Source organism: Micromys minutus (genome assembly GCF_963924665.1).
Source record: "Micromys minutus genome assembly, chromosome: 18".
In the NCBI taxonomy this organism is placed as follows: Eukaryota; Metazoa; Chordata; class Mammalia; order Rodentia; family Muridae; genus Micromys; species Micromys minutus.
In genome coordinates this window covers 37206781-37224979 of record NC_137953.1, presented here as the reverse complement: position 1 = coordinate 37224979, position 18199 = coordinate 37206781, and the positions used below count along the sequence as shown (strand labels likewise).

The 18199-nt window shown below is 40.0% G+C and overlaps 1 protein-coding gene across 2 annotated transcripts in view; it reads right to left on the bottom strand.

Moving 5' to 3' along the window:
* The window catches only part of TPK1 (thiamin pyrophosphokinase 1), a gene marked incomplete at its 5' end in the record, with an annotated part of 314282 nt that overhangs the window by 36003 nt on the left and 260080 nt on the right, over nucleotides 1–18199 (bottom strand). The window lies entirely within an intron of this gene.

Below are 18199 nucleotides of genomic sequence, written 5' to 3'. Positions count from 1 at the left end.
TAATTTGTTGACAAAAGAGCAAACTAGTGTCGTTTTCAGAAGTAGTTATATAGGTGAAGGCATATATAACTCTTAATGAAGTAATTACAATAATAAGACAAAACAAAGTTAGAAACAAAATCCTCATAGTGTGAGAAATACAAAAATCATTGGTAGCAGCTGAGCAAAATATAAAACAGGGAAGCCTATAATTTCTTTATTTTCCTTTTAAATGTCTTTATCAATGTCAAGCAGAGGAGAATAGAGAATTGCTCTCTATTTCTAGACCCTGATTATAGTGTCAATTTTACTGGAAAAACTTTCAAATAAAAGTTTTTATTTTATTGGATATTTTTAATTTACATTTTAAATGTTATTTCCCTTTCCAGTTTCCCTTTCAGGAACCCCCTATCCCCTTCCCCTGCTTTTATGAGGGTGCAAACCCACCTACCCTCCCACCCACTCACTCCTGCCTCCCTGTCCAGGCATTCCCTTACACTGGGGCATTGAGCCTTCATAGGACCAAGGCCTCTCTTTCCATTGATGCCTGACAAGGCTATCTTGTCTACTACTTATGTGGCTGGAACCATGGGTTCTTCATTGTGTACTTTTTAGTTGGTGGTTTAGTCTCTGAGAGCTTTGGGGAGGTTCATCTTATGGGGTTGAAAAATCCCTTCAGCTCTTTCAGTTCTTTCTCTAACTCCTCCATTGGAGACCCCATTATCAATCAAATAGTTAGGTATAAGCATCCACCTCTGTATTTGTTAGGCTCTGGCAGAGCCTCTCAGGAGACAGCTATGTCAGGCTCCTGTCAGCATGTACTTCTTGGCATCTACAATATTGTCTGGGTTTGGTGGCTGTATATGGGATGAATCCCCAGGTAGGGCAGTCTCTGGATGGCCTTTCCTTCAGTCTCTGCTCCACACTTTGTATTTCCTTGTGTGAGTATATTGTTACCCTTCCTAAGAAGGACTGAAGTATCCACATTTTGGTGTTCCCTATTCTTGAGCTTCATATGGTCTGTGACTTGTGTATTCTGAGCTTTTGGGCTAATATTTACTTATCAGTGAGTGCATACCATTTAAAGGAACTGAGTAGAATGGGGCTCAGGCAAGGGATCGGTGCAGGTGAGTGGAGAGCTGAGTAGGAGTGAATCGGAGTAGCCTCAGAATCTATTCATCTTCCCAGGATGGAATCAACCTTGCCACACACAGACTCAGAGCCCAGGTACTCAAGGACCTGGATACAATGTGGACATCGATGGCCAGTTCAGTCTGTTTATAGCTCTCACATTCTGACAAATGGCATCTTGATTCAAGGAAGAAGAGAATTTTAGCTACTGTCTTCTCTTCATTTTCAAGTGATAAGGGAGGGACAAACAAGCTATTTAGAATGCCTGAATTGGCTTCCAACAAAGGTTCGTGTCTGTTTTAAGTAATGAATGGTTGATTTAAAATGCCCACTTGGTTTACTAGGTCTGTTATTTTGAATGGATCAATTTCATCTTATTTTCTGTTTGAAAAACCATGAATTTAAGGGGTGGACTTGGACATAAATGGCCCAAGCAGAACAATGAAAGATGTGACCAGTAAGAAAATTACTTCATTTGCAAGGAGGCAAATCTATCAGAGGAAGTTCTAGAGAAATACATGAGTGCAAAAGTTGTTAGTTCCTTATAGGGAATTGCTTTAGATGCACAGCTGATATGGGTGCCCATCCCAGCTGTCCCCAGGGATACTGAAGGGAAGCACTTCCAGCTGTTGCCCCTGAGCAGAGGCCATGTAGGAAGCGAGGGACAACAGTGAGGGAGGAGTCAGTCTTCTAAACTCAGCTCACCAATTAGCTGAGTCCGGTGTACATTCTCAGTTCAGCCATTGGCTGAGTCTGATATAGACCCATCTGCACCTGAGCTGCTGCTCTTCTGGGCCTGCTTCCAGTGGGATGAATTCTGGTGGATACGCTCCCAGGGAAGGTATCTTTGAGGACGTAATTACATGTGTAATGAAAAGAGACTTAAAGAGTGTTACAGGAGCCTGGGGCCAGGATATTGCCTATCCATTGTCTTTTTGTCTCTGTTCTTATTTTCTAATTAAATGGTGAAAATCACATTGGCAGAATTCATTATCTTTGGCTCAGTAGTTTCCCTTCTGAGCATTTATCTAAAAAGAAAAAGTCACATGCAGAGATCAAACACCATGCATGTATGGTCACACCATGATTCATAAAAATAAAGGTATCTAACTGTACAAGAGAAACAAACATGTGACCTCATACTTCACTGAATATTACTTAAGGACCACAACACATCTTCATAAGCCCCATCTACAAGATTATGGTTTTGTCTGCTTTAAGTCCACTTAAGCACATTATGTTAATGTGTACATAGCATCGGTGGTATGCACACTGGAAGCATGTGAAGAAATGCATAACATTGCATAACGACTACATTATACTGTAATTCTGAATATAGAATTTCCCTTATGATTTCTGGTCATCTCTTTTCTCTAGTGACCATGTATTAGCTATCATAAATGTACACACACACACACACACACACACACACACACACACAGAGAGAGAGAGAGAGAGAGAGAGAGAGAGAGAGAGAGAAGAGGAAGACGAAGATGAATAAGCAGCAGCAGCAGCAACAACAACCAAAATAACAGAAAAACAAAAGACAACAGAACAACAACAACAAAAATCTGCACAATTTTCTCTCAGTTCAGGAACTTGATCGGAATTAAATGAAATGAGGACCCTGATTGAATTCAAAAGATCAGTCACATAAGTTCATAATTATAAAGACTGTGTACAAAGAGCCTGAGCCATTGGAGTTCTATTTAAGAAATTCTTAAATAGATGAGTTCGAGGCTCTTTCCCATTTTCTCTTCTATTAGTTTGAGTGTATCTGGTTTTATGTTGAGGTCCTTGATCCACTTGAACTCGAGCTTTGTAGAAAAAGATAAAAATGAATCATTTGCATTCTTCTTCATGCCAACCACCAGTTGAACCATTTCTTCCCCACAACAGAAGAATGGATACAGAAAATGTGGTGTTCATTTATATAATGAAATACTACTCAGCTATTAAAAATGAATATATCATAAACTTTGCAGGCAAATGGATGGAACTAGAAAATATCATCCTAAGTGAGGTAACTCAGACCCAAAAGATCATGCATTGTTACGTATTCAATAATAAGTAGGTATTACTTATAAAAGTATAGAATACCCAGGATAAAATCCATAGAGCTCAAGAAGGTTAACAAGCCAAAGGACTCAAGTGAGGAAGCCTCAATGCCACTTGGGAGGAAGCAGAAAACAATCATGGGGGGGGGGGTGCAGAGGGATCTGGATGGGAAAAGGAACAGGGAGGGGAACATGATAAGGTAAGGGGTGGGAGTACAGGACTGAAGACCTGAGGGACAGCAGAAAGAATGAAAACAGGCAACCTCAGGAGGTAGGAGGTGGGGGACCCTCTAGAATGTACCAAATTTGGGAGGTGAGAGACTCTCAGGGTTTAAAGGGAGGGACCTTAGATGAAATGTCCTACAGTGGAGATGGGGAACTTGTAGAGTCTCCCTCCAGTGTGGAGGTTGACATCCCACAGTCAAAAACTGACCCAGAATTGTTCCTGTCTGAAAGAACTGCAGGGACAAAAATGGAGAAGAGCCTGAGAAAAAGGAGGTTCAGTGACTGGCCCAAATTGGGATCCAGCTCAAGGGGAGGCCACAAGACCTGACACTATTACTGATGCTAATGTGGTTTGTAGGCTGCTGTGCTTACAAAGAGGAGCCTAGCATGACTGAAAGGCCCAACAAGCAACTGAAAGATATATACACCCAACCAATGGACAGAAGCTGGTGACCCCTGTGGTAGAATTAGGGAAAAGCTGGAAGAAGCTGAGGAAGAGGGCGACCCTATAGTAAGCCCATCAGTCTCAACTAACCTGGATACCCAAAATCTTTTACTGAGCCATAAGCCGGGCAGCATACAGAAGCCAATATGAGGCCCCCAACACTTACACAGTGGAAGACTTCTGGGTTTTGACTCAGTGAGAGAAGATGTACCTAAACCCCCAAGAGACTTGAGGCCCCAGGGAGTGGGGAGGTTTGGTGAGGTGGGGCTGGGGCGTTGGGGGAGGGGCATCTTTTGTAGATGGGGAGAAGGAAGAGGTATGGGATGTGGAACACTCAGAGGGTGGACCAGGAGGAGGAAAAAGACTGGACTGTAAAAAAGATTTAAAAAATTAAAAAAAAAACCATACTATATATATAGTATCTCACTGGAAACCAAAGTTTTAATGTAGTGTAAGTTCAGTGAAACTACTTATGTGGCTTGTTGAAGTTCCCAATCTAGAGTTGACTTCCATATAAATGTAGTATTCTAAAAAGAACAGCAGCAAACTACTACTTATGTGTGGACTATTCAGTCTAGTTTAGAGTGCCTTGACTAGCTCTTAGCTAGACATTTTAAGATTATCACTGTTAACCTGAAGCTCCTGCACAGAACACTGTGATGGGGTAAAAGAAGTTGGTGGAAGGTGAAAAACCACCAAAGCTGAAATTGTCAAAGGATCGAAAAGGATGAAAATAAAAACAATTCACAATAAAACCATGTTACTGACCTCAAGCATGCAGTTAGACTCAGGTCCAAAAGTTTCAAAATGAAATCAAATATAAAAAATGTACTGCAGAATTCAGGAGATGGGAAGGGTGTTCTGTCCTGGCCGATATGTTCTTTTCCCACAATCTTTTGGGCATGCATTCACTACTTCCTTACCTATTAAGGAATACTTGGATTTATTATAAAATAAAATACATAAAATAAACAATAAAAATTTTAAAATTGTCTCTTTCTTGAGCCAGCCGTTATCAGTCCCGAAGTACTATGTGTCTAGCTTCTTTAATTCACCAGTGAATGCAAAGAAAGAAAATCAAAAGGAGGACAGGACAACTCCTAAAGGGTGAAGAAGGTTTATTACAGGCCTGTGAGAGCCCAAGATGAAAAGGTATGTGGAAGAGTCTAGACTTGACCTTGCCAGTCGACTGAGCAGGCAGGCCATGTGAGGATGTGGAGGAGAGAGGGAAGAGGGAGAGGAGAATTAGGAGCAGCAGCCAAGAGGGCAAGAAGCCAAAAAGGCCAAAAAGGACTGGTGTAGCCGAAATGATTCCATTCTATCAGGGGAGTAAGAGCAGCTGGGGTAGGGGCAAACCCAGCCCAGTCCTTGGGCTAGAGAAGTTTAGGATATGGAGCAGAAAATGCCAACTAGGAGGACCCGGTAACAGGTAAGGAACTGAAAGATGTTGGTGGTCAATTGCTTCGATATGTTAATAGACACCTCAGTCACTTGTCCCTGGTTTGAGATCAACAATCATGCATTTTCCTAGTTTTGGTTGTTATGTGTTTGTTTGGTTGTCTCAAACTTTAATTTTCAATGGTTTAACCCAGAAAGTGAAAAGAAAAGAAAAAAAAAAAAAAAACCTCAAAAACTAAATCAAACCACTGAACAAAACCCCAACCAACTGAGGAAAGAAGAGGTCAGAGAAGTTGTCTGCTCTTAGAACAACTAGCCCCATCCAGTCACTCCAAGAAACTCAGCAGGCACCCCAGTTTTAAACTGATCCTAACTCATGTCTTAGCAGTTGCATTTCTGGCTGGCCCCAGGCTGTTTCCACCGGTGCAGAGGGAAGCACAGAAAGCCTCATCAGTCATTCATCAGTTACAATTACCATCTGCATCCATTTATCTAATCACAGCCTGCAGAAACTACCACCAACCAACAGTTCAACATCAGTGTAACACAGACACATCAGGGTGATTATTATACTCTAGCATTATCTAATACACATGGCTGCCCTGTTCATGTTTCATTTAAATGAACAATGCATGTTCTGTCTTGGCCACATCACATATACTGAGGGAAAAGAGCAGAATATTCTACGGCAATGGGATTGTTTGGGTAATCACGTGCCAGCGTCTTCAAACCATCAAAGGCAGAAACTTACTGAGCTTCTAATTCACAGAAATGTAATTTAATGAATATTCTCTCTTCCTCCTTTTCTTTCCTTCTTCGTGGTCTTCCCTCCTCCCTTCCCCTCCATCTCTCCCTTTCTTTTTTGTTAACTAGAGAAACTGCATCCTCATGCAAAACTGTTAACATGGCTATATGGTGTATCTCCCCAACTATGTTTTTACTGCTGTTTGTTGCTTTTATTTCTTCATAGTTTCTATATCTAGTTCTTTTCATGATTAGAAATGACTTGGACTGTTCTATATATTTTATATTTTATTAATTATTTTAGAATTTCATGCATTGTATTTTGGCCATATTTATCTTCCTCTCTCATGTCCTCTCAGATCCACTTAATTTTGTGTCCTTGTGCTGGCTAATTTTATTTCAACTTGACAAAAGCTAAAATTGTCTAAAAGGAGGGAACATCAATTAAGAAAATGCCTTCATAAGATTGGCTTATGGGCAAGCCTGTAAGGCATCTTTTCAATTAGTGATTGCGGGAGGAAGGGCCAGACCACACTGGGTAGTACCATGCCTAGGCTGGTGGGCCTGAGTTCTATAAGAAAGCAGGCTGAGCAAGCCATTAGGAGTAAGAGAGTAGGCAGCACCCATTGTTGCCTCTGCATCAGCTCCTCTCTCCAGGTTCTGGCCTAATTTGAGTTCCTGTCCTGATTTTCCTAAATAATAGGCAGCAATGTGAAAGTGTGAACCAAATAAACCTTTTTCTTCCCAACTTGCTTTTCAGTCATGGTGTTTTATCACAGCAACAGAAACTCTAACTCAGTTCTCATATTTTCTTTTAACCCATTGGGCTCATTAGTGCTGCCCACGTGCCCTTAAGTGTGCGGTCATCTATTGAAACATGTTAGAGCTACCAGGGACCATACTATTAAAGAAAGCTCACTCTCCTTGTTCTGGGAGTTATCAACTATTAATAGCTTCTCAGCTAGTGGGCCAGTGGTGGGACTTTGTTTAGTACTTACTTTCTGTCCTCCATGCTAGGGTGTTGTATGTTTGAGTGTGTGCAGGCTCTGTGCATGCTGCCACAGGCACTGTGAATGCCTAGTGCAACTGCCCTGTTGTGTTCAGGAAACACCATTTCCTTGGGTCATTCATCACCTCTGGCTCGTATATACTTTCTACCCCCATCTATTTCAATAATGCCCGAGTCTTGGCAGGTGGTGATGGTGTAACACACTTTCCATTTAGGACTGAGCACAGCACACTTCCTTATTCTTTACATTTGGACCAGTTATGTATCTCTGTGTTAGTAGCTATTTGCTCTAAAAAGAAGTTTCTCAGAGTTTTGAGAGATGGAACTCATATCTGGAATAGTTTTGGGGGCCACAAACTTGTGGCTAAATAGGACATAGGCTCTTGGGAAAACCCATTACTAGAACTCTGGACATAGCATGAAATAGACTTCTCATGACTTTTCATTATACCCACTGAGTAATGCATCTCTTAAATCTCCTACACAATCACTTATAAATGCCACTTGTTGAGGATTATAACATTACCAAGGCAATTATCAACAGGGGGCTAACAACCTTTCCATTTTGCTACTATTTGTGAGTGTTTTTGATGCATCCCTATTCACAATTATGCATATGTGCATATGTGTACACACATGAAGACTCACACCTCACTGACCACACTGGTTTGATTTCTGTTTACCTAACACTATATATTTAGCCTTATCGTTTGCTTTCTAATCTACATAAAATAGTTTACAGTTCTTACACTCTCTACATTTGTTTCCAGATCTTTAATTTGAAGATGTTATATACTTTATGTGGATTTTCTATGTCCCACGGAAGGCAAGTAAAATAGTCCACTGATGTCAGTGTCATTTAAGTTATTCTCATTACTGGGTTATGTCAACATAGCCACAAAGGTGTGAGGAGTTTAGCATCTTGCTGCTTTGCATGTTTATAGTCGTAAGTAAGCTCATGAAGCTGAAGGACAGCAAGGAAGAGAGAAGGGGTGGGACTAGCAGCTAGGTTATACTGAAACAAACGCATTTCTTTTGTTCTTCGGGTAAAACAAATAGTTGCTGTCTGCACCTTTGTTCAAAAACCTCTGAAGCTACAACAAACTTGGAGAAGAAAGAGAAATGCTATTTCTAGTCTACTGTTTGCTCACTTCTTTGGTCCTACACTTGGACCTGGTCCCCCTATGCTGATACCTCTGTATTCCTTGGACTGTTCACATAGAAATAGCACCAATAGCATTGCTGGAAGGCCTGTTAGGGCTGTCCTTAACCTCATAGTATGATAATTAAGTTTCAAGATTTTCCAAGGAAAAGGTGAATTGCAATGAGCTCACGTGTTCATTTCTGACACATCCTGGCAGGAACATACACTTCCCCTTTCTTGTATTCAACTATGAATATGATCCTGCTCAACTCAAATCTAAACTATGAAGTCCTCTCAAACCATGGTGATTTCCCCTATACATACTCCAGACTGTAAAGAAATGCACTTTTTACATGGGACTTTCACGCTTTTCAGATGACAGACAAGCACTGCGACTGCTTATACAAATAAACACTGAGGAAACATGTTTCTTGAGAGTGGATTTAAAAATGTTCTATGTCTGAAAGGAAAATTAACCCTGATGGATTTGAGTAGTTGGCAAGTGGATTTTCTTAAATGGTTGAAAACCCACACAATAACTATTAATGGTCAAGCCAGTTTTGCAAAGAACCCCAATGCCTATGCACAAGGTCTAACATGAATAGATTTTGAAATTGTGTAATTTAAAATTATTTTTGTAAACATTATATATATAGGTTGTCAAATGTATTTACCAGCGGGGAGCTGGAGATGGTTATGGACTACATCTGTGCGGCAGCCTGGGCCTCAGCCATGTGAACTAAAGGAGACTGAAGGCCTTCAGATGCTCAGAACCTGTAGACTGCACTGAGGACTTATACTTAACCAAGGGGCTGTTGGTGGGAGGGGGGGACACTGATGTGGCACCAAGTGAAATGAACAAAGCTCCTCGCCCACAGGTCCTCCACCCACCAGGTCCCCTGGACTGCCACAGCCAGCATCAACCCTGGGGCAGACTGCACTGGTGGTGTTTAGCACACCTCAAGCTTGCTAAATGAACATGCCTCTCAGTCCTGCCAGGCCAACCCCCTAGCAGTGCAGCCTCTCCACTGCAGAATGTAGTCCCTGCCTGTCCTGGCCCAGCTCTCCAAGTCTATCCTGCTGGATCCCAAGTAATGATGATCCCTTCCCAGATCTCCTATTCATCCTCCCAAGGTGCCAACTATTTACTAGCCCGAATACTCCAGAAACAATTCACAGAACTTATGAAGTTCAAAGAGAAGGAAGGCCAGAAGGTGGATGCTTCAGTCCTCCTTAGAAGGGAGAACAAAACACTCAAGGGAAAAAATAAAGGGACAAATAGAGGAGCAGAGATTGGAGAAAAGATCATCCAGACACTGCCTCACCTGGGGATCCACCCCAAATGCATCCACTAAACCCAAGCACTGTTGCTGATGCTAAGTAGTGCTTACTGGCAAGAAACTGATATGGATGCCTCCTCAGAGGCTCTGCCAGCATCATACTGATACAGAGGACGATTCTTGCAGCTAATCATCAGACTGCACATGAGGACCCCAATGAAGGAGCTAGAGAAAGGACTGAAGGAGCTGAAAGGGTCTAAAATTCCATGGGAAGAACAAAATGATCAACTAACCAAATCCACCACAGCTCCTAGGGACTAACACACCAACCAAAGAGTTCACATGGAGAGAGACTGGTGATCCCAGGTACATACACAGGAGAGGACAGCATTTTCTGGCATTAATGGGAGGAGAGCCCTTTGGCTCAGTGAAGGCTCCTTTTCCCAGTGTAGGGGAATGCCAAGGTGCTGAGGTGGGAGAGGGTGGTTGGGAGAGGGAGCACCTTTAAGCAATGACAGGTTGGGGGGATGCAATTGTGGGAAGGGAATAACATCTGAAATGTAAATGCAGAGATTATCCAATAAAATTGTATTTTACCACAGATATATCATGAACCTAGACTCCATTTTAAACATATTTTACAGAAATGAATGTGGGCGAATACTTTCAACTATAGTTAAGTATTATATGTAAAAGAATAATGAGATTTATACACATCAATTCTGTAAATATATCTATACATACATAAATATTGGAGTAATATACAAGATAAAATATACTGAAAAATTTAAAAATGTTACTTTTTCAGACATTTTTGAATGTGACATTAAGTTGCTTATTCATGAGAATTTCCTAATACATTAGTAAACATGCTGCAGGATATTTTGGAAAAGTAATGAAGGCTTAGTAATGCATAATACTTCTCCAGCCTTTACCCTCTAAGAAACAAATGAGGCGAGACATTCTTTTCAGTTGATGACGTCAGCACTTCATCACCTCATTTATCACTTTATTCTGTGCATACATAAAGTCAGGTGCACTGTTATGAACTGGCTCCATCTCCTCTACTAGATGCTAAGCCCTCTGGAGGCAGATCTGGGATTCGGCATCTTCTGTACAGTCCAAAGGCAGAATTCTCCTTGTAAAGTATGTGGATATGATGAATAAGTAAAAGAGTTCAGCAAAGGAAGATGGAGGAGGAAGAGGAACAACCCAGTTGCAACCCAGTGTCTGCTCAAGCCACCATACTAGCTCAGCACTTAATCCATAAGATTTCAGTCATCCATACAACTAGCTTTATCCAAAATATTCACCCATTGCATTTAACAGTTTCTTTCTCTGAGGGAAAACTCTCCGAGTCGTCAGAGAAACTCATTAACATCGAAGAAAATTAAATATGCATGATAGTATGAGTTCTGAATTGTTGGAGTTGCTAGTGAGAAGGGCTCTTTTTAAGAACTGTGAAGTCATTCTAAAAAGGGAGAGCACAGTAATAGACTGGGTCACAGTCTGAGGTTGTCTGTTTGAAGTAACCAGGCAATCAAATGCTGTGCCTCGAAAGGGTTATCAAAGAAAAGTCTTGAAAAATTGGGTATTCAATTAATGCAGAATAAAATATGATGCAATACTCATTTTCTTAGGAGTCTTATTAGACATTTAAATATTAAAACAGAACATTGATAGCCATATATATGCATCTTTACATAAATAGACATATATAAAACAAGGTAACAAAGTATTACTGCATGCACAGAAACTCTAAACATGTACACATCTCCATTCTTTGGGGGAAATGTTACTGGAAGAGCACATGAGAGCTGGCATCTACATTATTCAGTGTATTCTATAGATGGCACTACAGGTCCAGCAATGATCCCTGCTCCTGAGTCTTACCACCACTGTCTGGCTTAGCTAAGCATCATGCTGTACTCTCTGAAACCTATGTCTGTTCAGAGAGCAGAAACCACTGTGCAGCGGCAGCCCTCATTACAACTGCAGGACACAACTGCAGTCGGCCAGGTAATTAAACATTTCCTTAGGATGTAGTATGTCCCACAAAGGCCGGGCTGCTAAAATCACTCACTTATTCTGTGGTACCTCTTGCACTGTGTTGTCGAGTGTAGTTTGATGCTAGTTTCAAGGTTGAAAAGAAGTTTCATTGGTAGAATGAAAGACAATGAAGCATTACTGTGCATACTTGATCTCACAGTACAAAGTGAACAATTTTTATGGCATTTAAATTGCACTGTTTAGCCGAGGAAGTTAAAAACACTTTACAGGGAAGCAAGGTTCATGTCTGCTGAAGGTAATACATTAGGGGTGAAGATATAGCTGTTTTTCATCAGGCTATGATGCCAAGATAAGATGGGGAGTATGTCATAAAGCAGCAGCACATGGGCCCAAGCACTGAGGAAATATAAAGGTCAACAATATTTTTAGTCTAAAATCCCATAGTTTTATGTCACCTTATTTTGATGACTGTTTAGAATTTTTGCAGGGGTCACTAATGGCCACACAAGAAGAAAAAAAAATAGTACAGAACCAGTGTGTTCTATTTCCTTCAATTCTTGACTTTCATTTTCAAGCAAAACTCAAGCTAACAGAATTCGTCACGGTTAAGTAGCCATTTGACATTATGTTTTTTGGACTAGCTTTTCTTTGTAAGTAAGCCATTTAAATACAGTTGGGGGCGCAAGACTATCAGTTACTCATCATGACCATGAAGCAAAGGTTGGTTAGTGAAGGGCATTCTTAGCACAAGTGCACTGCTAAAAGGAAACGATTCCTATACTCCTTGCCTTCACTTGTTCTCTTCTCTGAACAAAATACTTTGCTGAACTTTTGTAGCTGACAGTCACCCAGACCATGGGTGACAGTTATTTCTCTTGACCTTTGACTGAGCCACTTACTTGAAAAAGCTGACAGGGAAGAGATGAGATGCCCTCTTTCTAGCCTTTTCTTAGAGCTTATTGCTTCAAGCAGCCTCTCATGCTCACAGCCCAGATGGCCCAAGAAGTAACAGTGCAGAAATCAAGAGTCGAGGACAATGCAAGACAGATGCTTCCCATCCAAAAGCAGGGAGGTGCCCAGATGATGAGAAAATAGAGTGGTACTTTGGATAGAAGGACAGGAAGGCTGTAATGTATCAATTCTGACCCTTAATACCTCAAGGTGACTGCAGAGATTTTACTTTTCAATTACCTGGATGTTGAGATGCCAAGAAAAATCCAACAGGGACTTAAAGCTCTAAAAGACAGCATGAATGAGAAAACTCACTAACAAATTGTCAGTACAATGCTGTTACTTTTCCTCTGTGTATCATGTTTAAGTGCATATCTTAACAAAGTCTGCAGATGGGGACACTGAATCACTCAACACTCTGACTTTAGCATCTTCCTTGCAATTAAGACATTTCCAGTTAACTCGTTTGATTCAACAAAACTTGCCCTATGCATCCATAGCCAGCAGTTCTGGGGTGAGGGGGATGGTGTGGTTTAAATAGTAGTGGCTTATGTAGACTCTTGTGCTTAAATGCTTGGTCAAAGGGAGTGGTTCTATTAAAAGTTGTGGCCTTATGGAATACGTATAGCCTTGTTGGAGGAAGTGGGAAGAAAGTTAAAGGTCTCCTATGCTTAAGTTATACCCAGTATGCCACACAGTCTTCTTCTGTTGCCTTTGGATCAATACTTCTCAGCTCTTTCTCCAGCACCATGTCTGCCTGCATGCTGACATGCTTTCTGCCCTGAGGATAATTGACTAAATCCCCTAAATAGTATAGGGTCCATGCTTCACTGAAGAATAACAGCCTGGACTTAATATGCAAAAGCAAAGAACATTTTATTCTGCAGAAGTCAGGCATGCTTCAATCTACCATCCTCCAAGATGGAGGCGCCCGAATGAGCTTGAAGGCCCAATTTAAAGCACGTGAGTGGAATTTCAGGGAGTAGGTGACCTCTATCTCAATCTGTTGGCTCTATCTCTAAAGACATCCCAGAACCATTGCTGGGACATAGGTGCTAGTTGTTGCTGGGCATGTCAAACTGCTGTTGACCTATTGTCCTTTCCTCAGGCCAGCTTCTAAGGCATGAACTTGCCTGGGCATGCCAAGTTCTTGGAAACAGAGATTAAGACTTAGTCTTCTGGACGGCCAATTTGAAGCCTGCCATGGAGTCAGTCTAGCCTGTCTCAATGGTAACTAACCCCAATTAAGTATTTTCCTTTATAAACGTTTTTATGGTCATGATGCTGCTTCATGGTAATGGAACCCTAAGACAGGCATGCAGCTTCTGACCAAGAAACCATTCTACCTTCTGCCCCATAGAAGAAATTCACTGCAGACTAACCATGGAAGCAAATAATTGTGAATTTCCTCAATTTGTGACCCTGTAGGAAATATTTATCTTTATGGTCTCAAAGATTCTGTCATTCCGTGCTGTAACACAATTCTTAGTGGTAGGGGTAGGAAATGTATCTAGGTGTACTTATGTAAAAAAGAAAAATCATAATTGTATTCTGGATATAGAAAGGGGAAAGTTAGCAAATCGAGTTAGCAACCATATAAATTTAATTTTCAACTTGAAAAACATCACTCAACATAGCAATGAATTTACCAGAACAAAACAATGATGATTAATAAAACAGCACAAGACATCAGAATTTGGGGAGGAGGAATTTAACTTTTTCTTGAGTAGTGTGTATTTTTTTTTATGTCCTAAATGATCACTTGTTTTCTAACATGAAAAATCATTTGGTGATATAGTCTGTTTTGTTTTGTAGAAAGCAAGAGAATGCATTTAATTATCGTAGATGGAAGCATAATTGCACCTGCATGTAATCACAGAAAAGAGCTAATCAACTTGCCCACTCCTTGGCAAGTCATAATTCAGTGATGGGCATGGAAATCATCATGATTACTTGTTTATATTTGCCAGGGCTGAGTTTCTCCCTGGACACTTATCATTTAGCTCTGTCGAAGTCCACAGAGGGGTCACATGTGACATACACTGCAGCTGGAGAACTAGGCTGCTATAGAAAATGTGAGGACCAGTTTCCTTCACCTCTTTGGCTCATAACCATAAGCAGAAGCTCTCTCTCTAATGGAGACATCCACCCCTGGGTCTGTGCCTCAACAGTGACTTCCCAGTGACACCCCCCCCACACACTTTTCACCTCAAAAGCAAGGCATTAAGCTAGGGGTCTGATGCACTAGACCCCTAGGCTGTTTTACAAAGATCTGTTTGAAAATGTTTGGTGTATTGTTTGGTTCTGGAAATTATATGTGATAATTAAAGGCTCAAGATTCCTCAGTGATCGCATTACTGGAAGGCTTATGGTGATTTTTTAAAATTTTATGTTGGCAGCCTATCCCACGTGTACCGTGTTCCTGTATCAATATACAAGTATACACAGGACAGTTTGTCTTTTGCTAGGGTGGGAGGTACACTCCCAAGCAGCACTGAGATCACTGCATGTGGCAGCAGGATGTGTTACAGATTCTAGGTGACTGTCCCTAGGGTTAAAAACCCTGCTATTGTAGTTGAATTTACTTTAAAAATACTTCAAGAGGTGGGGGGAAAGGTTAAGACAAAACCTCTTACTTGTGTACCAATTTGCTAGAAAATCATTGACTATTCTTCAACAAATTATCTCTATGTACATTAAATAAAGAGAATCCTGGTAAGGGTTTTTGTTCACTGCATACAGGGAGCGGTATAAACAGGAAGGGCATGGGCTTTACAGTAAAGGGCCAGAATGAAAATTCTGGCTTTATTGATCACTTAATGTCTTTGTGACCGTAAGTATATATTAATTAAATTTCTGATACAATGACAAATTACTCGAGAAAAACAATTTGAAGGAGTTGAAGTAGATCCTTGGCTCCCGAGTTCAAAAACTTTAGTCCATGGTGAGTAGCTTATGGCTTTGAGCCTGAGATTAGTCAGAATTTCAGATTGAAAAGTTTGATGAAGGAGCTTCATCTTATGGCAATAAAGAAGGAAGGAGAGTGTATTAGTGGCAGAGGTGAAGTGAAAAAAAATTGTGGATGACGTTCCTAGTTCTTTTACAATGCTCTTTACTGTATCATCAGCTGGGGACTAAACCTTCAACATGAGCTTCTAGTGCTGTTTTATATCTGAACCATAACATCAGGTAATGAATCATCATAATACCTCATCTCCACACATGCAAATTAGGACTTGACACTGTGGACTGCATGAAACAATGCACAGAAAATACCCAGAGAGGATCTGACCTGATTATACTGACTACTCTTTTGCACATAGTCTTATAATCCTTACTACTCATTTTCTTGAAAAAACAAAACAAAACAAAACAAAACAAAACAAAACAAACCACAAACCCAGGGGTCATATAGTTAGAAATGTGTTGACTGTGTCAGAAACTTAATTAATGTCAGTATAACAGCATTTGTTCCACGTACTTTAAATAACACTTAGTTACTTTTAATCTGTAGGAATCTAGGAACATTTGTTAAGCAATGTACTTTACAACCTGAGAAAATGTTAAAAAAAAAAAAAAAAACCCTTTTGGTAAGCTAACTATTTACTCATATTGCACAGATTTAAAATGCATCAGCAGATATACTAGGACACTAGAGTCTTCTTTTGAAGGCCTGTTTGGCCACTTAGGTAGTTGATGCCTACTGTAAATGTGGGGGAAATTCTGGCCAAGTGTGTGATTTTTATATTTGCTTGGTTCTCAAGAACCTTTGCTGCCAATGGTAACCACACTAACAAGGCTCTCTTAGGTACAGAGAGAACTTGAGTAAGAACACTGACAGTTATGAATAGGCCTTGACTAGCACAGTGTTGAACATGGCAATGAATCTTGAGAAACTGGATGTGATTCTAATACTCGGAGGAAAGGTTGATACTCTATTTCTCAGATGTCTCTCACAATGTTGGTGAAGACAATAATTTATTATTGTTGTTATATTTGATGGTGATTGGAAACACATTATCAATGTACAAATTAGAGCCTCTAATTCTATAGTAATTATCATCCAATTCTGAAATTGTTAATGGGATTAAAAGTATGAATTTATAAGCTGATTCACTGTTACAAATCAAATTTTGATTAGATAATACTGTGTACTAATATGTATACTATTCAAATTTCTTAAAAGGGTAATTTTTAGTAAAAAAATTTTGATCAAAATTTCAATATATGCAGAACTAGGGAGAGAGATGAATGATTGATGGTTTTTCCTTATAAAAACCTTATTAAAGGTCCTGATTTGGTTGGCCTCCAACTGTTTGGGCTCAGAATTAGGAATTCTACTTTTGATGACAGATCATGTGTATTGATTAGAGGAACATTCCAGGGAGTTATTAAGAAAGAAAATTAATAACAAGAAATATAGCAATGGCTATGACAATATTTTATCACTGATGTTCTTAAAGATCCACATTTTCAATTATGATAGATTTCCAATTTATAATATTTGTCTTTAAGGAAGCAGCTGTGTATAGTGACCCTATAAGTGAATAGTAACCCACCCGTTTTTGAGGCTACATTTGAATCTGTAATCATTCCATCAGTAGCACTGAGTACTCTAATGTAAACAGGGATAAGGGAAGGAGTGGGAAACAACAGGATAATGTTTCAGGGACAGAAGAACTACATCAGTACTTTAAATCACATTACTTCTCAACAAAAGCTTTGGCATTAAAGTGTGATCAGGTTTGGACATAACAATAGGGTAAATGAGATTACAGAAATGAGTGTTTGAAGCCATGCACAGCCTGGCCTCTAAGCACAGCAGTCTGAAGGCTGAACCAAGAGGATCTCAGTATAGAGACACTCTTAATGCTGTGTTACTGGCAGAGGGTTGGATCAAATAATATCATAAATAATAACTGAAGAAGAAAATATTCTTTACATAGACACTGAGGTTGAGGTGAGCTGTTGAAGGTAAGTACACAGTAAAAGGAATGATTCATAGAAGAGTGATTGAGAGACAATCTTTTGAAAAATGTCTCAACTATATCATTGCTTTTTGATAATCTCCTCCTATGAATCTTTATTCAGATAATGGGCAGCACTGAAAAGAAGTGTTTACTAAGATAAATGCAGAACTGAGATAGCCCAATCAAAACATACAGACTCTAACTTTCTCTGTATTCTTGTTTGCCAGCTCCTCTATTGCATGAGTCTTCCATACAAATACTTGAGACCATTTTAAATGGAATCTGGAAATGGGTTTCTGTTTCTCTTCATAGCTGCTCAAAGTGTGTCATCACCATAGATGTTTGTGTCCAGGACAAGCCATTTTCCCCACAAAGAGAAAAAAAAAAAAACCCACAAAGCTTACAAATGAGTCTTTTGCATAAATGGAAATATACAACTCCAGAATACACCTAGACATACCTACACACACACAGACACACATATACATACACACACGGGTTAAACACTATGCAGACTGCATGTGAATGTTCATGTGAGTAGTTTTAAAACACAACAGAAAAAATTGCCCAACTTGATCCTCTTCATAGATTCAAGGCAAAATAGAAATTATTATAGTAATAGAACCTGATAGAAACCAACAGATAGAGTAGATTTAATATCTTTCCATGTTTAAAAAAATGAAGTTTATATTTTTGCTCTCCTTGTTTGATGGCTCTTGGCAACTGTTTTGGCTATTTTTGTCCTCAAGCAGGGTTGTCAATTTCTTCACTAAGCCTTATCTGCTGATACTGAATGTCTCCTTAGCTCCAGTCTTGCTCTGCTGCCAAGCTTCTCTTCACTGCCTTGGCATCAAAA